Source organism: Oryctolagus cuniculus, chromosome 6 (assembly GCF_964237555.1).
Source record: "Oryctolagus cuniculus chromosome 6, mOryCun1.1, whole genome shotgun sequence".
NCBI classification, from domain to species: domain Eukaryota; kingdom Metazoa; phylum Chordata; class Mammalia; order Lagomorpha; family Leporidae; genus Oryctolagus; species Oryctolagus cuniculus.
The window spans coordinates 148,457,195-148,482,016 of record NC_091437.1 but is presented as its reverse complement, the minus strand read 5'-3'; the positions used below and the strand labels follow the sequence as shown (position 1 = coordinate 148,482,016).

The 24,822-nt window shown below is 44.7% G+C and overlaps 1 long non-coding RNA gene across 2 annotated transcripts in view; it reads left to right on the top strand.

Annotated features, from left to right (window-relative positions):
- Positions 1-24,822, top strand: part of LOC138849975 (uncharacterized) — an 82,526-nt gene that overhangs the window by 10,899 nt on the left and 46,805 nt on the right. For both annotated transcript variants that reach the window (XR_011389314.1, XR_011389315.1), the window contains 2 exons: positions 20,672-20,894; positions 22,499-22,661. This is a non-coding gene — a long non-coding RNA (uncharacterized lncRNA). The remainder of the gene's footprint in view (positions 1-20,671; positions 20,895-22,498; positions 22,662-24,822) is intronic.

Here is a 24,822-nt window from a genome sequence, read left to right as displayed (position 1 = left end):
CCAAGCTACTCAGTCAGCATCCAGGCGGCGGTAGAGTCAGGGCTGTAAGAGCCAGTGCTCTAAGGGCTCGGCTGGAAGTTTCCTTTCCATTTCATCTTGTGCTAGGACAATGGCAACCATCCAGAAGGATGCTCCAGTACTCTTGAAAGTTCCCTGGCTGAATGTTGCTATGATATGGTCTTGCAATGAACCGGTGGCTCAGTAGCAAGGGCAAGTGTTTTTATGTTGGGTGAGTCAGAAGGGATGCTGCCCTGCAGCTGCCATTCGGTAGATGCCTATGGGCATTTTGTGAATGTGCACAGACTGGTGAGTGTCACCTTTTAGTGGCTGTGAAATCTCATGGCTCTTTGATTTAAAAATCTTTCCCTCCCTTCATACACATCTACAGGAAGAAGGAACAAAAAACAGCAAAAAAGCATGTGTATATAGATGTACAGTTGTATATACACACATATGCACACATATTGTATACATACCCAAACATACAAACACACACAGATATATGCACACACATATATGAAGATGCTTCAAAAATTTAGTGAACTGCCATAAACATGTGAGTGCAGATATTTCTTTCATATGCTGATTTCTTTTCCTTTGGGTATTTCCCAGAGGTGAAATAGCTGGGTCATATGGTAGGTCCATTTAGTTTTTGGAGTAATCTCAATACTGTTTTCCGTAATAGTTGTACTAACTTGCACAATAGCAAAGGTATGGAATCAACTTATACGTCTATCAACTGCTGAATAAAGAAAATGTGGTATATATACACAATGGAATACTACTCAGCCATAAAAAATGAAATCATGAAATTTGTAACAGAATGGATGGTACTGGAGATTATTATGTTAAGTGAAATAAGCCAGACCCACAAAGATAAATATCACATGTTTTCTCTTATTTGTGGAAATTTATATATATAGAGAGTATAAAATTGTGTGGATGTCATATAACTTGGTGCAGAGTTATAAATATTGCTTCACTGAATTATACCATATACATACAATATACCCTTCTTCCCCCACTTTGTTGTATTCATGAATCCCACATTTTGTGATATTAATATTTCTGTCTTTAAGACAAATAGTATATATGTACATATTTAATATCTACATATGTCATAAATATGGCAAATTATTAAACATTGCTAAATCTTAAAAAATCCCATAAAATTTAATTGAAAAGTGATATCACAAGATAATATGAATTTTCATGATCATTTTGAAACCCCTTTATGTGTATGCATGTGTGTAACTATCTATATCACCAATGTATTAAAACTAAATTGACAGAATTTTTGAGAAATTTTATAAATATCTCTTCAGGTTATTTAAAACTCTAAAGCTAGACTGGGGCTCATGGTCTCAAACACTTGCGTATAAGGGTTTATGGCTCTGATGATATTGTTAATTTATCTGTTATTTGATTTTATCCCACTTATTTGCATATGGTTTTAGAAATCAAGTTAGTTGCTCATAAAATTGTACATAATTCAGCCCATGTGAGGTGGAATTTGTCATTGTCAGCTAACTGTCATCGTATATTTCTGTTTATACAGCTCAATATTAACTTCTGAAGTTTGACAGAGGAGTTTTGTGGGCTTGATGGACTGACTTCTCCAAGTTGAGATTCTGACCCCAGAGTGGATAGAGAAGGCCGGCAGTGTGCTTCCTCCTGCAATGCCCCCAGTCACGTTCCCAAGGGTCTACAAAGAGAAAGACCACACTTATGCCTACAACACCACAGTAAGGGAAAGGGACAGCCAATAGTGCCTAGCAAAAAGCTTAGTGCACAGTACTCATTTCAACATTTTGAAATGGATGAATAAATAAATTTTATTGCCTTTATATGAGAAATGATTCAAGAGTTCTTCAAAAAATTCATGGGAAATGCATACTATGGAAAAACTATGCATGAATTTGAAATTTTTCTTTGCACCAAAATAAACATCTCTTTTAATTCTGCTTTCCCATGCATTTTTTTGAAGTACTCTGATAGATTATTTCCATTGGATACTTTCAGGGATTAATACATTGAAGGAGACAGGGAAAGTGTTCAGGACTCTCCCGCTCCTTAAAGATTCAATTTGAGAATACACTCAGGAAACCAAATCTAGGCTCCCGTTGGTCCTCTCTCCATTTATCTTTTTGGTTTTATTTTTAAGGATCACCAATTTGAATTAGTAAAATAAGAAGGAATTCTTCTGAGCCACTGAGGAACTAAAGACTGCCCCAGACTCTCAGTGATTCCACCTAGCAGGAAAACCTCACTCCAGGATGCCAAGCCAGAGTGTTATGTAATGTGATGTAACCATGGGAGTGACTATCCCACCACCTTTGGCAGTACAGCTAGCTAGAAGCCGGCACAATCCCTCCATGAGTGCAAGGGGATGGGCTATACAAGGGCAGGATGCCTTGCGGACCATTAGGGTGTGCCCAGTACAAGTAGTAAGTAGTATAACTTCTCCAGCATGCCTGCTTTGCTGAGCGATTCCATACCTTCCTCCACTGTCTGTGGTGGCCATTCTATTTGTACCTCACTTATACTTAGTGTGAGCACTCAAACTTCCAAGGGCCACCCAAGATGCCCATCAACACTACCTCCTATGGTTATTGCCAGGGTGTTAAATCATTTTCCAGTATAAGTGCACTCTCTTTTCTAATTTTACTTCTAGTTTTTTATGAGAGAGGATGAAAGAAAGAGATGGGCAGAGAGAGCCCCCATCTGCAAGTTCATTCCCCACAGGCCCACAATGTCTGGGGCTGGAGCGGACAGAAGCCAGAAGCTAGGAACTCAGTCTGGGTCTCCCAGGTGGGTGGTAGGGACCCAACTACTTGTGCTGTCACTTGCCCTCTCCTAGGGTGTGCATTAGCGGGAAGCTGGAGTCTGGAGCCAGGGCTGGGGATCAAACCCAGAAACTCCAACATGGGATGTGGATATCTTAACCTATGTTTTAACCACTAAGACAAATCTTTCACCCCTCCATAAACTCTTCCTAACCCAACTTTATATTCTGTCATCTGGATCCAGACTGTCAAGGCCCAGTCCTATAATATCTTTCTGTTTCCTGTGGGTGCCATCTTGGCCAGGTCCAGCATCTCCTGTGGCATATGGGCCTCTCTTAGCAGAGACAGAACTTTCCTGGACCGATTGTGTCATGACTTGACCCTAGGTTTTATCTGGGCAGTCTGGAGAGGTGGGGCAAGAACCCAAGAAAGGTGTGTGTTGTCTTGCACCTGTACTCAAGAGGTCTTCAAGCAAGGGAGTGGAGGGACTGTTGACCTGTAATGGGGAGGAGTGGGCCAATTCTTCAGAAAGATCTAATGTCTCAAGTTTCCTGAGTGCACTGACCCATTGTCCTCACCCCAGTATCCAAGCACCAGCCTCCAATTCCTTCCCAGTTTGAGCTCTAGCCCAGGCATGGAAGCTGTACTTGGAATTTCAACCTTCATAGCCGCTGAAGGCCCAGGACTGATGTTCATTTTTTCTGTTCTCTGGCTGCAGGAGATTTTTCCTTTCTGCAGATAAGGCCCTCTGACTTTCACTTCTCACCTTGTTAAGGTGGTGAATCACCTTGGCCCTCTATTGTCTTTCTCTAAGGTATTTATGGCACTCAGCAGCAGTCATCTGATTCCATTGTACTCATAGTTATCACTTCTCTTGCCTCACTTATCTCTCAAATGCTTAATCTATTCACACCTCTCAAATGCTTAAGTTGCCAGCCAGTGCATTCCCTTTCATAGGTATCTCGTCCAATTCTGAACAGGTGACAGTTTTAACAATTGCAGTGCCAGCATGTGGAGTTCTTAGTATCAATGATGGAATTGTTATTCCAACCAACTGGTGAGGAGATCAGTTTCCCACATCCTGTATTAGAGGCTGCTTCCCTGGACACCTCCTGACAAGATGTCCCAGCTTATATTCCTCAGAGACAGATGGAGAGTTGCATGCAGGAGTTTTACTGGGGAATGCACTTGGGAACAACACCTGGAAGAAGTGAGAGAAACAGGAACACTAGGATGCAGTCTCTCTGAAGGACTTGCTGATCCTCAGCCAGCTTTGGAGTTGGAAGGCCTTGCACAGTTTTCTTGCCTTCAGGCAAGGGGGCCAGGCCATTAGCGTCCCAGTCACTGGATATGGGCTGCCCCTAGGGAGGCAGCATTACCTGCCATGAGGCAGGTCTCTTCGGCCAAGGGCAATTTCCAGAGAGGGCTGCCTCTATGATTACTCAGCTTCCAACACTTTCAGTTTCTGGGATAATGAGCTCTGTTGGGGGCAGCTGAGCCATTGCCCACAGTGTCCATTATCCCAAAACTCCTCAACTAGGGATATGTGGAAATAGCTGGAGACATTCATGGTTATTAGATCTGGAGGGGCAGGGTTGCTACTGATATTTACTAGGAAAAGCCCAAGGAAGTTGCTCGATGTTCAACAGTGTTCAAGGTTGCCCCTCACCGCAAAGAAGGTCTGGCCCTCGTGCCAGTAGTGTCAAAGGTGAGAAGTCCTGTGCTGTGCCGTCCTTCCTTGGGTCAGCTCCCAAATAAATTACTTCCACCAAAATCCTCACCTTACGGTCTGTGCTTAGAGAGTCCCAAGCTAGGACAACAAAATCAAAGCTTCAAGAGCTGAAGTAATTGGGATAGTGAGGACTGAAATCCTGGGCTTTCTGTCTCCTAAGCCCATGTCCTTCTCTATGTACTGTACATAACTAGTGCCATTGTAGATGCATGGAAATAAGTTAATTTGTGACATACAGTGGTTGCCTTAGGGCTTTAAAGGCTAATTCTCTTGCACAAATCTGATGGATAATGGCTATTTGGAAATAGGTATTCCTCCCAACTTATAGAGCTTCCATTTATTAATGTACTTATTGATTCATTCTTTCTCACACCTGTTTATTACTTCACTTAACAAGTAGTTTAGCTTAGGAGTAGACATTGACATATCATAAATATAATATTTTAGAACAGAAAGTGACTTGAGTTATCACTGTCATATGATTCTACAAATGATGGAATTTAGAATCTAGACAGATTGGGTAATTTGCTTAGGTCTTGGAGCTTACTAAAGTCACAGTCAGGATTAGAACCATGTTCCAGAAAGGGGCAAATGTGCCTATGGATGACAACAATACGATTCTTTACCACAAGGACATAAATACATGACTCATCTTCATTTGCCTTTTATTAATATGCATGTCATATTAATTTTCTCTGCCCACACCCCAGAGGTGTAGGATAGAGCCCTTCCTTCTGCCTACATTTCTCCAAAAGCTGTGTGCCACTGGGCACTTCCGAGCTGGTGGAGTTCATGGTCCTGGTTTTCACTTAGTTTGAGCTAAAGTGATGGTCTGCGTCTTACAGCCTCTTTTTCCAACTATTACTCAAAGTACAGGAATGTGAATATTACCAAATATCTATGAAATGAAAGTGCCACCTTGCCATTTAGAGAGAAACCTGTGAAACTCTCTGATCTCCCCAAGCACTAGGCCAGCTCGTGGCTGACCTTAACTGAAGCACAGACACCATTGTCAAGAGGACATTAAATTGAGATTCTCCTCAGGCTCGGAACCTTGAATAGAAACCACAATGCTTCCTCTCTCAGCCCCAGTCCCTGTGTAAACTTCATTTTCTTATTCTTCTGGCACTGAATTATGTCCCCTTTTGTTGCCAGAGCATTGCTGGGGAGAAATCTGATTTTGTTTATACTGACACACACCAAGTTCACTCTGGCCAATTCCCAATCTAGTTACCCAGTCGAGGGTACTGTACTATCATTGCCACAAAGGTGGCCTTCCCTGGTATTTAGGTATTGGCTGTATGCCAGAAATTAACATGATCCAGGAGGAAACTAATATCTAGTATGGAACTTAGAGGAGAGTTATTTTGATAGTAAGCACTCTTGCTCCAATTTTTAAAAAAGATTTATTTATTTGAAAGTCAGAGTTACATACAGAAAGAAGGAGAGAGAGAGAGAGAGAGAGAGAGAGAGAGAGAGGTATTCCATCTGTTGGTTCACTCCCCAAATGGCTGCAATGGCCAGAGCTGTGCCGATCTGAAGCCAGGAGCCAGGAGCTTCTCCTGAGTCTCCCACTCGGGTGCAAGTGCCCAAGGACTTGGACCATCTTTCACTGCTCTCCCAGGCCATAGCAGAGAGCTGGATCAGAAGTGGAGAAGGCAGGACTCAAACCAGCACCTATAAGGGATGCCAGCACTGCAGATGGCGGCTTTACCTGCTACGCAACAGCGCTGGCCCCTCTTGTTCCAAATTGACTAGCAGTGGATCTAAGCCTAAATTATTGACATTGAATTTCTATTATGGTCAACTTTTTTTTGCTAAGGATTTACAGGTGAATCCTACTAGCACTTGCTTAGGAGCAAGGGGCTTTGCTGGCTCAGGTAAATGACTGTGTCATGGGTGGAACTGGGCTTTGTATCTGGAATCAAAGGCTGGGCTGCTTTAAGTGTTGGTCTGGCCAGTACATACTCATTAGGGGTAAATGTGTCCCTAATCCTGCAGCATGCTCAGTTATGGAGGTGGCGCCACGACGTTCACACTCTGGCCTTGGCCTCCCCTTTCTTTGCAGGGGAAGAAGATGTCCTAGCTCCAACCATTAATTATGGGAGAACAGGCTGGGCATTGTTCTTAGCCCACAATTCTTCCTTTCAGGATCCCAGAGAAGATTGTCTTTTCTGTCCCTCCCTTGTGCTTGGGAGCAGATACGTGATTGTCCAGTATTTCCCAGGACTGGGTGGAAAAGTCTGCCTAACTCTGGGGTCTCTTATTACTCATTTCCAACATTTGCCCACAAATAGAATCAACACTCTTTAGGGGCACTGTTTTCAGTAATAAAGGTGATATTTTGGCTCCCATAGGTCTGATCTTGTCTCTCGGGTGGTTTTGAAATGGAGTAGAAAAAGAGGTGGTGTTGCCTAGGCCTGCTTCAGTCCCATTGTTTGTCTTTGCTTCAGCAGTTGTTTCTTGTGTGGTCATTAAATGTATCAGGTGCAGAGAGAAAGAAGAGATAGTGCCTGCACACAAAGGGCAGGGCTCCTCAATATGAGGAGTCTTCAAAAGGTTCCTAGAAAATGCATCTTAGTTCCATTTCCACGAACTTTTTGAAGTCCCCTTGCATTTGGTGAGTGAAAGAAAGAGTGAACAAGAACACACTCGTGAACATGCGGAGGACGTTCATCCAGATCTCTCTCCACGACCCAGGGGCTCTGTCTTCCAGCTGCCAGGAGTTTTGGCTGCTGGTGGCTCTCAGTTGGGTCTGTAGGAATTGCCCTTGGTGGAAAAAAGCAGCCTCACTTGAGATTTTGCCCCCCTTTTCCCCGAGGGCAGCTATGTGAGGCATAAAAGCTTGGTCCATGTGTGTGAAAGTGGGATGACTCTGAATGGCCATCTTAGTTCAGGGCTCTCCATGGGACCATGCTGAAGCTCTAAGGTGACTGTATCACCGTTCAGCTTCTCTGCCCAGGCCTACGCCCTTTACTCCTTAGGCTGTTGATCCTGAGAGCACCACCTTGAAATCCCCAGTCTGACTACTCCCATGTCCAACTTTGTTGCCAGGAACCTGAGAAAGACATGGTAAAACCACAGTATGGTGATAGAGGAGGGGTTGCTAAGTCCATCTTGGCCTTTGGAGAAGTGGAGGTGGTACTGTGGGTGGAGGACAAGGGAAGCCTGGACAAAGCGTGGCAGGGGGCTTGACAGACAAGAAAGGGAAGGATGCTGTTTGGAAGGAGGGGCAGCTGGAGTGATATGACAGGAACTCATGCCCATGCCCGTTGCAGAGAGAAGGTGCTTCCCCCTTGCTGTTGTACTCAGTGTAGCCTTTCCAAGGAAGAAGCCCAGCCGGGGAGTCAGGGGACAGATGCAGTAGTATCAGGACTTACTCATAGCAATGAGGGAAGAACAACTGCGGGGTCAGGGATTTGAGGGCATTGGAGGGGGAAGCGTGGACTGGGAGTGGGGATTCCTGGGTGGAAAAGAACAGAGGCGGCAGATCGTCATGACCGACTCTGGAGGGCTGACTGCACCCGACTGACTTCGATAGGGTTTGCCTGCATTCCTGGGGTTCCCTGATGTAATGCCTGGGCATGCACAGGACGCAGGGAGCAAAGAGGAAGCCAGAATCCTGCTGTGGCCACGCAGGGCTGGCCAAGATGAGCATCTGCTCCTTCCCTGGCAGGTGCCAAGCCAGAGAGACGAAGCCAGCAAAGGGCAAGCTGCTGAGAGGGCAAGAGACAGGGAGAGCAAGGGCTGAAGAGGTGGCACGAGGTAGGGGTCAGGCTGACACGAAAGCCTCTGACTTTGTTTTCTTGGTTTTTCATATAAAACATTTATCACTCCCCATCAAGAGCAACACACACACACACACACACAGCAAAGAGCTTTAGCTCTCTAGGGACTAACTACTTCTTGCTTCTACTTAATATAAGATTTGTGAATCCAAATGAAGTAAGGCTGCATATATTTTTTTGATAGGCAGAGTTAGACAGTGAGAGAGAGAGAGAGAGACAAAGAGAAAGGTCTTCCTTTTCCATTGGTTCACCCCTAAATGACCACTACAGCTGGAGTGCTGTGCCAATCCGAAGCCAGGAGCCAGGTGCTTCCTCCTGGTCTCCCATGTGGGTGCAGGGCTCAAGCACTTGGGCCATCCTCCACTGCCTTCCCAGGCCACAGCAGAGGGCTGGACTGGAAGAGGAGCAACTGGGACAGAATCCGGCACCCCAACTGGGACTAGAACCCTGAGTGCCGGCGCCGCAGGCAGAGGATTAGCCAAGTGAGCCATGGCGCTGGCCCAAGACTGCATATTTGATATAAGCTGGGAGCTGTGCTCAGCAACCTGGCTTCATTTGATAGTGGGTATAATCAAGGAAGAAGCAGTTCCTAAAATAATTCTCTTTAATGGGAATGGGATAAACATATACCATATACCATTTGGTTGACTGTCCTTACCTTGTTGTGGATGTTAGGTAGCTTGGCTCTGTAACAGCTAGGACCTGTTCATTCTATGAATTTATGAAATATAATACAGTACAATAATCTTCTGGTGGGCGTTGGGGATTGGTTCCAGAACCTCCTGTTGGATACCAAAATCCAGAAGTGCTCAAGTCGCTTCCATAAAACGGGGTAGTGTTTACATATAATCTGTATACACCCCTGTGTATACTTGAAACCATCTGGAGATTAATTATGATCCCTAATACAATGTCAGTGCCATGAAAATAGGTTTACCTTGCACTTTTTAGGGACAATCTGGATGTGTTCAGTGTTGATGCAGTTTTATTTTTTTTTTAATATTTGAAACTCATGTTTGGCTGGATCTGCTGATGAGGGCCCACGAGTCAAGTGGGCTCACTGTCCTTTTGGTTTGGAGGTGACTGAGGCCACCAGTGTCAGGGTGTGGAGATTCATGTCCTTGGTGCAATGCGAAGTGAGACGAGACTTGTGAGCTTGCCAGACTCGAAGTCCTGCACAGAAAGACACACAGGACTTGCCAAAGGCAATCCCTGCCTCCTGAGCTTCTGTTGCTCCGGGCCTAGTAACAATCCCACCCTCATGGGAAGGTTCTAGCGAGGCTTCCGAATCAACCACAAAGTACGTCCAACTCAGTCTTCACTCCCAGTCTGTATTGGGTAGTGCAAATGTGTTTTTTTTCTGTATTCCCTGGCTTTAGGTCATTTGGCAACTTTGTCACTGTCTGTTTAAGCCATCCTGTTAGCCATTAGTCAGACTATTTCATTAACCAGAAGAAAACTAGTTCTTCTTTAACCAAGTAGACTAAACATTTACTTTAGTCTCATATATGTGTTTTTCTCATGTACTGTTTGGTAATGTTATTTAAAAAGTTGCTCAACTTAAGGGTTTAGCCTTTTATTTGGTGATGAGGTTTGCTTTCACTACACATAAGGACCACAGATTTTGGACTGTTAGCTTTTAATACACAAGGACAAAATTCTGTTCTTGGGCATTGTGAAGATTTGGTAAAAATATAAAGATTAGAAAAATTTTAGACTTTAACTTTCAGGAGAATTTGACCTTTGAACATGTATTTTTTTCTCTAAGATTTTGATAATGGGGCATCTCCAAGTTGCAATCATTCTGTTTATAAATGTCTTTTTGTAGTTCATTAAATGCTGTCATTTAATCTCATTGCTGAATCTTGGATATACTCCAGTGCCCAATGGGGCTGCACACAATGTGACATGGCAAATATAATACAGAGTGGATTTTCAGTGTTGGGTTGGACTCATTCTCATGTTGATTGCATTTTGGTTCTGTTCTTAGTGCTTTTCAGAGTCTTCCAGAAACAATGTCTTACAGACCCATCAGTGGTCCCAGGAATAACATTTGGTAGTGGGGGGTGCAGTTCCATATCCTAGTGACCTTCTGAGAGGACCATGGACTTAGCAATGAAGTTGATTGAGCTAAGAACAAAAAGCTAAACCATGTTAGGGGAGATCATTTCTTAAAGTTCCTAAATTTCTTTTTGTGTTAAAGAAACTTAATTTTCATTGAAGCCTCTCGCCACTCCAGAAGAAGTAGAGCGACATCTGGTTGGGAGCCATGAGAAGAGAAAACTGGGCACATTTGGATCCTAACCGCCCTGCCTCCTGTAGGGAATGAGCTGCGCTTGGAGAGTGCGGTTTTCCTGGATTCTCCAGGGGAAGGCTTGCCGCATTCACCCCAGCTGCCTGCATCAGGCTGGCTGCTTGCGCTTGGTTTACTTGGTTCACCAGATTTTGTTGTAACCCAGACAAATGGAGATGCAAACAAAGACTTCTGGGAGCAAACTGTAGGCTGCCACTCACTGTATCTCAGGAGATCCCAAAGGGGCATCTGGCACTCAGATCCATTTGGCTCCCACAGGCAACAATGTCCTCTTATCTTTCTCATAACAGAGGCGATATTTTGAACTCACCCTAGGAACACCTATTTTTCCAATTTGTACTTTAAATGTGGGAAGATGGAGCTATTTATGTTCCCTTCAAGACCTCAACAATGATAAAGGAAATCTGTGGGCAGCTGGAATAAAAATTGAAGCTGCAGCTAAGCATGCTATTTTTTTTATTATATAAAGATTTATATTTATTCAAAAGGCAGAGTTATAGTGAGACAGAGCGGGAGGTTCACTGCTGGTTCACTCCCCAAATGGTTGCCAGCCCAGAGCTGGGCTGATCCTAAGCCAGGAGCCAGGAGCTTCTTCCGGGTCTCCCACTTGGGCGCAGGGGTCCAAGGACTTGGGCCATCTTCTACTGCTTTCTAAGGCCATAGCAGAGAGCTGGATCAGAAGAGGAGCAGCCAGGACTTGAGCCAGTGCCTATGTGGGATGCCAGCACTGCGGGCAATGGCTTTACCCATGATGCCAGAGTGCCTGTCCCAAGTATGCTATTTTTGAGTGTGGAGTACTATTAGAAGAGTGGAGACCAATTCAGCCGACCTTACATCCTTCATAGCTCAGCCTAGTGCCAGGTTCCAGTAACCCCTGATGCACTCCTCCCCGGATTTACTGTGAGGTGCTCCTCCTCCATGTCTTTTTTTTTTTTTTTTTTTTGACAGGAGAGTGGACAGTGAGAGAGAGAGACAGAGCGAAAAGTCTTCCTTTGCTGTTGGTTCACCCTCCAATGGCCGCCGCAGCCAGCGCACCACGCTGATCTGAAGGCATGAGCCAGGTGCTTTTCCTGGTCTCCCATGGGGTGCAGGGCCCAAGCACTTGGGCCATCCTCCACTGCACTCCCTGGCCACAGCAGAGAGCTGGCCTGCAAGAGGGGCAACCGGGACAGAATCTGGTGCCCTGACCGGGACTAGAACCCGGTGTGCCGGTGCTGCAAGGCAGAAGATTAGCCTAGTGAGCCACGGCGCCGGCCCCTCCATGTCTCTTTATAACCATGGCTGCCTCTCTCATAGAGTACTCATCACAACATACTAAAATTCCCCATCTACATGATTGCCCCTGGGTCAGTTTGGGTCCTCCAAGAAGCAGACACAGAGCTAGAATCAGAAGCACAGGAGACTTAATTGGGGGAATGCCTGTGAAGAGTAAAGGGAGAGGAAGGAGCAGTAGTGGAAGAGAACCTTCAGACCTAAATGCTGGTCTGGCACCTGTGAAGAGAGAGAGAGAGAGAGAGAGAGAGAGAGAGAGAGAGAGAGAGGAGAATGTCGCTCCCCCTCTTCGTGGAGGAACGACACAGGACCCTGCGCTGTTCTTTCGTCTGCTCGGCCCTCCCCGGGTTTGCTGCTGGTTCTTCCCGGGTTGGCTACTATCCCTTCCACCTCCGTGGAAGGGCAGTTCCCCCTGGCCACATTCCCCACTTCCGCAGGGGAGCGGCACACCGCCGGCCGGCTCTCTGGGGGCTGCACAGGTGTTCCTTCAGCTAGATGTTCCCCTTAGATGTTCCTGGTGCATGCCGTCTCTCTCCTCCTTTATAGTCCTCCTCCGCCAATCCTAACTCGGCTGCCCACACGCCGAGCACGCTGCTCTCCAATCAGGAGCAAGTCCTACAGTTCATTGGTTGAACTGGAGGCAGCTGTGCGGAAGCTGTTTACTTCTCTCCCAGCGCCATATTGTGGGAGAGCAGATGCACAGAATAAGTCTTAATTCCAGTAACTCAGTCCAGTCCGGGCTGCTCCCCACAGGAGAAAAAAGCCCAAGACTCTCACATAAGCTTGAGAATGTTTTAGCCAGGTCAATGGAGAGTTCCTGAGCCAAAGTCACTCAGAAAATCGCTATACTGGGCAAGAGTGGCCTTATTGGTTGGGAGTAGCCAGGGGACGCATGGCCTTGGCATTCATGGAAGTCGCAGCTGAGTGTGCCTGTTATGTTCCCTGCAGCAGGTTCTCTGGAAGGCTATGGAAGAGATGTGTTTCCATGGTCACCACAATCCCTCATGCAAACAGGAGGCTCTTTGTGGGTAGGGACTGAGCTGACAGATCTTTGCATCACCTTGGCTTGGACAGGAGGCAGGTTTGGCACACAGATGGCACTTGATAAATGTTATTTGAACATTTCCAGGAATCTGTTGCAAAGAGGTTTGAAGTTGGCTGAGTACTTTGAATTGACTTAGTAGGAAATTGAAAATTATTGAAGGTTTTAGAAGAAGATTAGAGCTGCATTTAAAGCAGATTGGATCTCAGTGGGACTCTCACTTTTGCAGCGTATAAGAGAAATGTGATTGGCAGCACACATAGAAAGGAAGACAATGATAGCAAAAGATTTTGGACGTAGCATCTTTAGGACTTGGAAACTTATTGGGACTTGGGGGAAAGCGTGGAGGCACAGATGACAATGTGGTTCTCAAGCTCAGAGTCTGGGTGCATGGGAAGAGAGGGGAAGAGGAGCTGGCATTCCTGGAGGATGTGCTAAGTGGGTGTTAGATCTGCTACGCTGAAAGTGCTTTTAAAATATCCAGGTGGAAGCTTCAAACCGACAGAATTGCCAGCCAGGAAGTTGCTAGAGAGGTTCAGACTGGAGATACACATTGAGCAAAAAGGTAATGAGATCAAGGCGAAAATAGACAATGGGGTTCAAAGATTAATTGAAATGGACCTGCTGGATTTTTTGCAGACAGCTGTTAGGCCATTTGTGCATTCTTTCATAGGTTTCAGTAACACGGAGTGCTACTTTTCTCTTTCCTTTGATTCTTTGGTGGCAGAGATTTCTCTCATCTGTCTCTTTTTTTCCTCCTAAATTGTTAGCTTCCCAAGACTCTTTTCACCTTTGATGCTCAGAGATCAAGCACAGTGATTTGCACGGTTTGTGAATTCCTGTAGCCTAGAGACCTTGCTTGTTTATCTCTGTCTAGTGTCTAAAATGGTACCTAGAAAATAGGACACACTCAGTATATGTAGAATTGTATTATTTAATTTGTAAAATGCTTTATAGTTTAGTAAGCTAGTTTTTGAAAGGTTTATGTATTTATTTGAAAAGCAGAGTTGATAGACAGAGAGAGTGAGAGAGAAAGAGATATTCCATGCTCTGGTTCACTGCCCAAAAAACCTGAAATACTGGGACTGGGCTTGGCCAAAGGCAGGAGCCTTTGGTCTCCCATATGGATGGCAGGGGCTCAAGTACTTGGGCCATCTTCTGCTGCTTTCCCAGGCACATTAGCAGGGCCTGGATCAGCAGCGGAGCATCTGGGACTTGAACTGGTGTTCCTACGAGATGCTAGTGCTGCAGATGATAGCTTAATCTACTGCACCACAATGCTGACTCCTGCATTGGTTCTTAAATCCTTTCATCAGGTAGTATATTGTACACTTTTTTCACCGATGAAGACGCGTGTTTCCCAATGATGGATTTTGTGTGTGTGTGTGTGTGTGTATTTTGCTCTGTCCTTATTGCCTAGACCAGTGCTTATATAAATGAAAAATCCAAGGTCAGTGAGCCAGAGACCGGAGGAGCCAGCAGAGGAACCCAGGCAGTCTGATTTCAAGGCTCTTGCCCTGAGCCACTGCATTGTCGTGTGACCTCTGGCCTCCATGTGGCACTTGCTAACCCTGAGGGAGCCTGTTTGTCAGCCTTGCTGCCCTCCCTCCCCTATACTATGAACACCTTGAGAGGCGGATGGTGCCCCGATTCCTCTTGTACTTCTCTCTTTCTCCAAAGCTGGGTAAACAGTAGGTGTGAATTACATGTTAATTGGTTGCTTGGCTGCAGAACTGTTCTCCTACCCCAGGGAAAGTAGGGAAAGGCGGCCCCAGGTTTTGGCAGCTGGTTTCAACACTGGGAGAAGTTCCATCTCTCCACGGGCCGCCTTCAGGAGACTGGGCCAGTGCACTTTCGCTGCTCCACTAGGGGGACCCAAACTCACACAGAAAATTCTCTCCAGCCCTCAGTTAATGGGATTCCCACTGCAGCCCTCAGGTGGAGTCACTTGGCACTGGCCTGGTCCAACCTCTGCCGGTGTACCTAGGAGCCCCTCTCTGCTCTGGCTCTGCTTTCGCTTTGACTGCTGGCAGCCTGTACAATGAGGGCGTCTGGAGTGAATTCCATTCTTGTGGGGCCAGGACTGCTCAGTTCTTGGGATCCCTGCCGCTTCTGCTGGTGCTGACATATGGATTTGTCTTAGGAGCAGAGAAGATGGATTTTGAAGGGCTGCCAGCGTTGATGAGGCTGCTCTGGTTTCATATGGAAGCCCTGAAATCAAATCTAGTAAAGGAAGGGTATTTAATCTGTCCCAGCTCTTTCTCCCTCTCAAAACTCAGGGGGCCTTCACCACTCTGCTATTTCAGTGGGAGGCCATTCAAAGTTTAGTGCTTCCCTTCCTACAGCAAAGGGCTTGGGACTTGGTTCTTGCAGGGTAACCTGACTTGCTGAGACTCCAAGGATCTATTTTGACAACCAGCCTTACATGAATGGACGTATTTGTGCAATATTGGACAGTTTTATTGTTTGATTGTGTTTTAACACGGTGCTGTGGATCACTTTTTCTTACTTGCAACAGCTTGTAACATGCTGCAAACATTCGTGAAAATTCTCAGTTATATATTCTCCATGATAAAATCTGAGCAAAGTCATTTCTTCTTTTCTATCGTTTCCAATTAAATAAAAACATGATTTGATTTTTGTTGTAGAGACTTGATTTGTATTAAGATCTGATATTTTCCTTAAGGAAGAATCATATAGATGTTTTTAATGAAAACATTGTATTCTGGGTTATTGGTCTGTTTTCTATTGTTAATAACAGAAAACCACAGAGTGGGTGAGTTATAGACAAAGGAGGCTCGTTTGGCTCATACTTCTGGCCCAAGGGTGAGGGACTGCATCTGGTTATGGTCTCTTTGCTGGCAGAGTCTAGATGTGGTTAGAGTGATCACATGGCAAGAGAGCAGACCTACCCTTGAGATAACCCATTAACCTACTAATCAATTTATCTGTTAATCATTTGAATGGGCTAATCTATTCGTGAAGGAAAGAACCCAATTACCTTTTGAAGGTCTTACCAGATCCCACCTCTTAATATCTCATTTTTCAAAGGGGACAAACTCTATTAAAGCTGTAGTAAGGGGTTTGAAAAGGTTTTAGAAATACTGGGATAGACCCCAAATGGTGCTGGCAAAGGAGTTTCCATGATATCCACCCATTAAAGATGAGGCACAGGAGATTGGTTGACATTAAAGCCAGGTAGGGCCAAATCATTTCATAGAATTCAACTCTAGAGGCGTCCACTGAGATTTTCTCATTTAATGACAGAATTTGACAGATGAGCCAACGGTAGTCCAGAGGGGTAATGACGTCTGGTCACAAAGCTGGGTAGGTGCAAAGCCCTATGGGTATTGAATCGTCACTTTTCATTAACTCACAGATTTTTTTGGTGTGAACCGAGCGCATCTGTTTTGTTTTTGTTCCTCTGCAACACTACCTGACCTTACATCTTATTTGACACTTCCTACATCAACCAGGATTCTGGGTGAGGCTGGCTCACCCAAGTGTTAAGAGCACATTTTTGGAGAGATGCAGGTAGGTCACACAATTTCAGCACCAGACCTGTCCAGGGAGCAGGAATGAAAAGATAGTCTCTTCAGGGGTCTGGCTTTGCTTGGTGTTGGCTTTGACTGCCTTCAGTTTGTGGGTTATTCTGATCAAGATCTGCTCTTCAGGGTGAGGGTGTTTGGCCCAGCCTTGGAGTGCATGCACACTCCTTGGCCAAGAAACTATTGAGGCACCTTTTGTGAAGGACTCACAAAGCTGTATCCAAAACAAAACCTGGATGCTGTCGATAAAAGAAAGGGAAATCATGAAGAGGTATTCCCTACATTCCCTGTGAGGTGGGATGCAAATGAAATGATCACTTCCATTTGTAAGTGAGAAAGCTGAGGCTCAGAGAAGTGAAGTGACTTATCCTAGGTCACACCACTATTTAAGGGTGCTTGGAAGAATTTATGGAAATGCACATTATCTTTGAATTAAATTGTCTGTGAACTTTCTGGGGGCACCCTTATATGTAGCAGAGTATGGTTAGGTCTCCAGTTCCTGCTCTTTCTAAAAAAGGGTTTCAAATTAAGTTTGTATTCAAAATAATTCCCGTCCTTTCTTACTGCTGGCATTGCCCTCTTACTTACCTCTCCTCTGTAACAGCTCCCTCACCTCATCACCTGGCATCTCTGGACCTTGAAACTTAAGGCTTTACTCCATTCCATGATCCTGAAATTTCCACATAGAAATGTAGTCAACTGAGGAATACTTTGTACTATATATTGTATGAAAAGTCACTCCAGGTTGGCCTTTTGGATCCTCTCCCACTTCTGCTGCCTTGATTGACTTGTGAATCTGGGCCTGTAGGAGAGAAGATCAGGAGACCAAGGAAGTTACCTATGTAGGTTTCTTTGAGATGAGGTTTGCCTACAACTAGGGTCTGGCCACGGAATCACAGCACCATTGTGATATCTTATAAGTGGATGAACCCTTAGGGATAATGTCTCAAAAACATATACTCTCTGTTGTCTGTAGGAAAATGCCTGTATTCCCTTGCCTCACTCTAGACATGCCACTTACTGATGCTTATAGTATAGGGTAGTTCTGAAAGGCATTTGAATCTGAGCACATTGGGGAAGAATTTCATTCTCTACTAGTGGTGTCTGCTAAAGCCATCGAGTGAAGAGGAATGGCATGTTTGCTTTGGGTTTGATGGTTCAGTCGAAACCCTCCATGGTCTTCTCCCAACCCACTGTTCCTGCTTCATCTTCCCTATCCCCACCCTCCCGATTCTGCTTTTTGTAACCTCCTATGGAAATTGTATCCTATGTAAGTATACCTAGTCTTAACATCTTGTGGTTTCCATTGGGTAGAATATTCTATCGCTTTGCTTTCAGTCTATGTATAGTTTGTAGGCAAACAGTCTCTTGTAGGGAACAAGGGGAAGGGTGGAGTGGATGGAGAGGTGCTAATCCAAGGATATATATTTACAATTAGAAAGGAAGAATATAAAATGTGTCAAGAATACATAAAAATATAGACAGGAAGCAGGTAAGTCATTGCCTGGCGTCAGGGCATGGTGGAAGAGAGAGGACAGGTGAGGATGGGAAGAAATGATGACTGACTATTAGTGGAAATGAACTTTCATCTTTTATGTGATCAAAATACTCTAAAATTGACTGTGGTGATTGTTACATAACTTTTTTTTTTGACAGGCAGAGTGGACAGTGAGAGAGAGAGACAGAGAGAAAGGTCTTCCTTTGCCGTTGGTTCACCCTCCAATGGTCGCTGTGGCCGGCACGCTGCAACCGGCACACTGTGCTGATCCGAAGGCAGGAGCCAGGTGCTTCTCCTGGTCTCCCATGGGGTGCAGGGCCCAAGCACTTGGGCCATCCTCCACTGCACTCCCTGGCCACAGCAGAGAGCTGGCCTGGAAGAGGGGCCACCGGGACAGAATCCAGCATCCTGACCGGTGTGCCAGCGCCGCAAGACGGAGGATTAGCCTAGTGAGCCGCAGCGCTGACCTTGTTACATAACTTCTAACATTTTAGGTGAATTGTCTCCATGAAGTTATTTAAAAATGGAAATTAATCAAATTGTTTCTTCAAATGAAATTGCAAACAGAAGCCAAATGTCTGATATAGTTGAAAGCCAAGTTACTCTAGAGATGAAATGGGGGCGCCATTTGAGGCCACTGTGGCCCTGAGGCTCTACCTTCATATCTGTGGAGAGACAGTGTTCCAGCCCCAGTCCACTGGCTGCACTGCCTGGGACCTGCTCTACTTTTCCCTGCCTTCCTGTTCACTTAACCTGGAGTGATGACCTGCTTGCTTGGCAAGATCCCAGGCTGACCTCTCCCTAAGCCTTCCCCAATCCCCTCTAGCTGAACCCAGTCTCTGACAGCCATAACACTTTTCTTCAGCTTCTCTCATGGCCTTTGGAGTCACTCATTTGAGTATAATGTGCCCTGATGTGCTATAGACAACTTTGGGTAGGTCCACGTATGATGAGCAAACTGAGATCTATGCAGTCACCTCTGATGAGAAAGGGAGTACTTTCCACGTATGGACGTTGTCCATTTTGTTTTATATATTTTTCAAACTCACTGTAGTTTTTTTACCTGTAACACCACCTAACCTACAAAATTTTCTTCTTTTGTAAAACTGGGGTAGCAATTTGCACTTCAGAGTTTCTGAGATGAGTTAATTTATGCAAAGTACTTATAGTAGCACAGTGTATGTGCTCAGTAAACATAAGCTATTATTGCTGTTGTCATTATCATGACCTCAACACCATCAAGATAACAATACTTTGACTTCATGCCCAGGCTCCTGCTGGAGGGGAGGCAGGCATTTCATTTTCATAGGGATGCAGAAAGAGGTGACCCTTTTGACTCCTGGCTTGGCTGCTGGGTGTATGAAGTGAGAAGTAATCATGACACTTTTCACAATCTGAGAATATTCACATTTGTTGCACCTGCTTGGAGGAGCTTGAATTCAACCAGCATATTGTGTGTTTCCCAATCCCAGCCTGGGGAAGAGTCTGGCTTTAAAAATCCTGCACAGGCTTCCTTCCAAGGCTCGGTGACTTCATTCAGGAACTGGCCCCTCTGGGAGCTGAGTGAGATGAGTTCTGCTCAGACGAGAGAAAGCTGTGTCAGCTGCAGCTGTTTTCTCAGGCTGGGTTTTCCTGGGGTGCCCATCCTGGCCTGTTCCCCGAATATGCATTCAAACTCAAGTAGCAAAAGAGCATCTTTTGTCTAACACTAAGAGCCATTCGAGAACCCTCTCCTTTGAGGGGACATGTTGAGATACCAGGTTCTGGCCTGGAGCCCATCAGTGAATTTGCAGCCTGATCTGCTGCAAATAAAGCATCCACGTGGCTGGGAAGGGCTTTGGCTGGTTCTTAGATGCTAACTTTTTGGGACACTTTGTGTGTCCTTTGTCCTGTATGTTGGTCCTCCCAAGTGCTGAATGATTGCATTCCTATATTTATCATTTTCTATCTTACCTTTGAGTCTCTACCTAGAAAAATTGCCCCATTTCCTTCTCTCATGCTTCATTCCAGCCCTTTAGACTTCAGCTTATACACTGTTCTCCCTGTAAGTCTTTCAGCCGTTGGAGGCTTTTCAATACTCTCTTCCTTCAGTGTAATGTATCTGCCTCCTCCAGGAGGCTAATAACACTGGAGGATCACCGCCTGTTTCCTTGTATACCTCTTTTCCTGCTGGGGAGTTACCCAAAAGCTCACAGGATTGGCATTGTTTTGTTTTAGGTTGATATCCTGGGGCCTGGCTGGGGACTTGCTAAAAAATGTACAAATACAATGCATGAAAAAAATAAACCGTAAACAAGTAAAAGAATCAAGAATAAATATTTACATTTATCTCATTTTTAATGATCTTGCCCCAGAATGAGAGAGTGAAGAGTGATGCAGAAGAACAAATATTAAATTTCATTCCACATCAGCACCTATTTTTTATACTGAAATCACTTTTGTGATGACAGGAGGGGTCATAGCCAAGTCTAGCTTGACTTCTCCTGTTTTGGAGGTACCTAAGCTTCTTGGGCAGAATTCGAGAATGGCTGTCCCTAAAAAGATAGAGCTGTTTTGAAAAGAGCTGAGCAGAGGGGACACACTCCAACTAAAGCCCCGCTTCCCTCATAGCTATGGCTAACAGCACTTGTGACACACGAAAGCTGGACTGGCTGCTCTGCTAACTGCTTTATGTGGATCTTTCATCCTCAGATTCATCTGATGTGGTGTGCACTGTCATCATTTCCATCTTAGAGAGGAGGAAAGAGATGTTATGTAGCCTTCTGGGCTTCCATGACTGCTGTGTGGAGTTGAGTTCCATTTCTGGATGCCCCAAGAACTTCTGCCATCCACCGAGTGAGGCTGTGGGTGGCTGCTGTGCTAAAGCCTCCACGGGGTCATTAGCTCATCCCGTCCTCCCCATGCCTGCTCTAAGGTAGGGACCCTCACTGCCCTGCTGTCACATTGGCACCAACTTCAGCTCTATCCATGCTTTCTTACCAGGCTACCTTTTGCCAACAAGGTGATCAAGGAGAAAATAATAAGCCCGTCTTTTGCATAGCTTTTGTAAAAGCTTTGTAAGAAGCCTTAAGAGAAGCATAGATTACTTGAGACCAAAGATGCTAATTAGGTTTGGCTGCCTCAGCAGGATAAAATAAATTGATTTAATCTACTTTTTAGGAAGCAGAAGGGAAAGTGGCTACTGAACGAACAATGAACAAAGGGACAGATCCTTGTTTCTTAGAAATTGTCTTTGACAATGCCTCTAGATGAACCCGGAGAGGAAATCTGGCACACACCCCAGAGCAGGATGAAGCTTGCAAATCCTTTCAGATATCGTAACTTAGGTACCTCTTCCATCTGCCTCATTTCTGTCTGTTGTTTGTAAGAAATGTAGTCCTCTGTTACCTTGGTTCTTATCACACAGGTCAGACTCCAAGATGATAACCTAAGAAATGGGACTGCCTTTTCCAGTGGCAATTTACAGCCTCCTGATCAGACCCTCAAAAGCTGAGCGCTCTGTGCTAAGAGGTCTAATGAGAGGCACTTCTATCAGTATCTGCCTTTTGTCCTGTCTTCCTTCAAGGGGCTCTCTGTGGACCATGAGAACAGAAAGCTTTATCAACACAGTCAGAGAGGGAGAAATAAAAGGCAATGCTATTCTTTATAGTGAAGATGAGATTATGACAGCATAGCATTCCTTAAGGGTGTTCATTAATATTTTGGTTCTGTTCTTGGTCCATGATAGAATTGTAGGACTCCACTAAAGTTAGGTGTGGCCATTGACTTGCTGTGGTCAATTAAATAGGAGAGACAGTGGGATGCATCAGTTATGGAAGGAAAGGTCCAGAGCCAGTGTGCTTTCCACGCTCTCTCTTTGGCTGTACAATGATGGCCAATATTTGAGATAAGTGCTGAGCTTGGTTAATTTTTGTTTAAACTTGGCCAAGCTTAGGGTGCCTAGTTGTTTGGTTAAACACCAATCTGGACTTTGACATTATGGGATTTTTGGATGAGATTAACATTTACATCAGTGGACTTTGAGTAAAGCAGGTTATCCTCTAGGATGAAGGTGGGTCTCATCCAATCAGGGGAAGGTCTTAAAAGCAAAGACCGAGGTTTCCCAAAGAGGGAGGAGTTATTTCTAAGAGCACAGCATAGAAACCCCATCTTAGTGTCCAGCCTGCTACCCTGTAAATTTCAGACTCAGGATTATGACCTTGACTTCTCTGTTAATTTCTAGACTGCTGGCCTGCCACACTGATTTTGGTGAGCCAGTTCCTTAAAATAGACTTCTCTATGTGTGTGTATTTTATGGGCTCTGTTTTTTTGTTCTGTTTCCTTGATGGATACACTGGGCGAGGCTAACTTATAATGGAAGTGTATCATGAGCAAGAAAGAACCCTCTGTTGCTGAAAGACACTGAGATTTTGGGGTTTATTATTGTAGCATAACCTCAACTATGCTTACTGATAAGGACATTATGCATAGTATGTTCCATTCATCTACTCGTCTATTTTTTTCCTTATACTTTTTCAGGAGCACAACTGTGTATCCATTGGACATTGTGATTCATCTTCCAAGAATTCCAGTCATACCAATAATGGTTTGAAATATCAAAACTGTATCTACACAATAGTAACTGGAAGGATCACAAGTTGGAAGGAAATTAACGTTGGTTTATGGCTTTCTCCTGAATCAGGTACTGAGTCAGGTAGTTGGCATACATTATCCCTTATTTCTAAAACCATTTTATAAGGGATATATTATATTATTTTTTACAGATGATAATACTAAGGCCAAGGACACAAGACTATTGAATATCAGAGATAAAATTTAGGGTCAAATTGTGTGTTTTAGAGCTTGTGGTAATTCCATAAATTAGGATTTTTTAGAAATGATTTGTTTATTTATATGAAAGTCAGTGTTACAAAGAGAGAGGAAGAGACAGAAAGAGAGAGATGCACACATAGAGAATCTTCCATCCGCTAGTTCACTCCCCAAATGGCCACAATGTCTGGGGCTGGGGTAAGCCCAAGCCATGATTCAGAAGCAGCTTCCGAATCTTCCATGTGGGTGTTGGGGCCCAATTACTTGGGCCATCTTCCACTATTTTCCCAGACACATTAGCAGGGAGCTGAATTGGAAGTGGAGCAGCCAGGTCTCGAACTGGTGCCTATATGGGATGCTAGCATTGCAGACGATGGCTTTATGTGCTATGCCACAATGCTGGTCCCAGTTAGCATTTTTAATAACAGAAGAAGACTGTATTGCATTGAATAGCTTATAGAATTGAAGGGAAGAACTGGAGAACTAGGTTCAATAATGAGGCCAGGGATCTAGGAATCAGAAATATTTCCATGGTCTCGTTGGGAGATACCTCTGGAATGAATGTGTCTTTATGGTGATTTATGTTTCTGTAAAATTTCTTATCAAGTTCAAAGCCTCAGGTTCAGCCTGTACCTTGAAACATGGGCTTACTACCTGGCACTTGCATTGATGGTTCCAGTAAGACTACCTACCACTGGGGATAGCTGAATCCTCAGAAGGAAATCAAAGGCTTTTGTTAGGAAAAAAGCATGTGTATGTGTGTGTGTGTGTGTGTGTGTGTGTGTGTAAGAGAGAGAGAGAGAGAGGTGAGTGATTCTATGACTTGGTTTGGTTGGAAGAGATCTAGTTTTCTGCCTATTGTCCTAACATAGTTATTAATAAAAGCCACTCTTATTCTTATAAATGTCTTGGTTGGAGGATAAATTATTGGGTCATTGCAATGGTTTGGATATAGTTTGTCTCCTCTGAAACTCATGTTGCCATTTAACATCTGCTGTAAGGTATTAAGAGAGTGCAGACTTAACTTGACTGTAGGGTGTAGAGGCAAAGCCTTTGGGAGGTGGTTAGGGTTAGTTAAGGTCACAAAGTGGATTCCCCATGCATGAGTCCTAGTGGCTTTATAAGAAGAGAGAGACAAAGATACACATACACACATGTGCACTCTCTGCTTGTCAAGTGATTCCCTGTGCTAGTTTGGGACCCTGCCTGCAAGGTCACCGCCAGATGCAGCCGCTTCACGTTGGGCCAAAGAAAGCTTCTTTTCTTGATAACTTACCCCGTTTCTGGTACTGCGGTATTAGCCACAGAAAATGAGTTAAGATAGCTACTGAAGAGCATCTCACCTACACAACCCTGTTGTTCAGCTGGATCCTGGAGTGGCTGAAATGGGCAATGGGCCAGGGATAGGGAGGCGTTATTATAGAGTGCTTTATCTTCAGATTTGTTTTTGGCTTAGTTCTTGGCAGTGCATTTCTCAATCTCTGAATCATTTTTATGTGATTTGGTTATTATCTACTTCTACAAGCTAGAAATTATACATGCTCTTTACTGACTTGTTCAGTTACTATATGACAGTTTGGTCCTCTCTGATGAGAAGGACTAGTGGCAGTGGTGCTGGAACATGTTCCAAGCTTTGTGCAGGATTTCAGTTGTTCAAGAAGCTATACCCAGGGCATGTGTCAAGTTGGATAAAAGCATGAGCAGGTCCTATAGATTTATTTCCTAAATATTTGCTTTCTTCCATCTTCATTGCTAGTACTTTTGTTCAAGCTGCAATCACTTGTCACTGGGATTTCCAAGACTGCCTCCTGATTGAGAGCTGGCCTTCCCCATCAATCCACTCACCGTGGAAGTTAGAGTGATCTTTCTAGGTGCAAGCCTGATCACATCAATTCCCCAGCTCTGAGGGCTCCCAGTTGTTCTTTGTGAAAGCCTGAATGCCTTCATCCAGCCTGCAAGTCCCTGAACGATCCAGCCAAGCTCACCTTCCCAGCCTTCCCTCTCGGAGTCCCCACTTTGTGACCCTTCCTTTT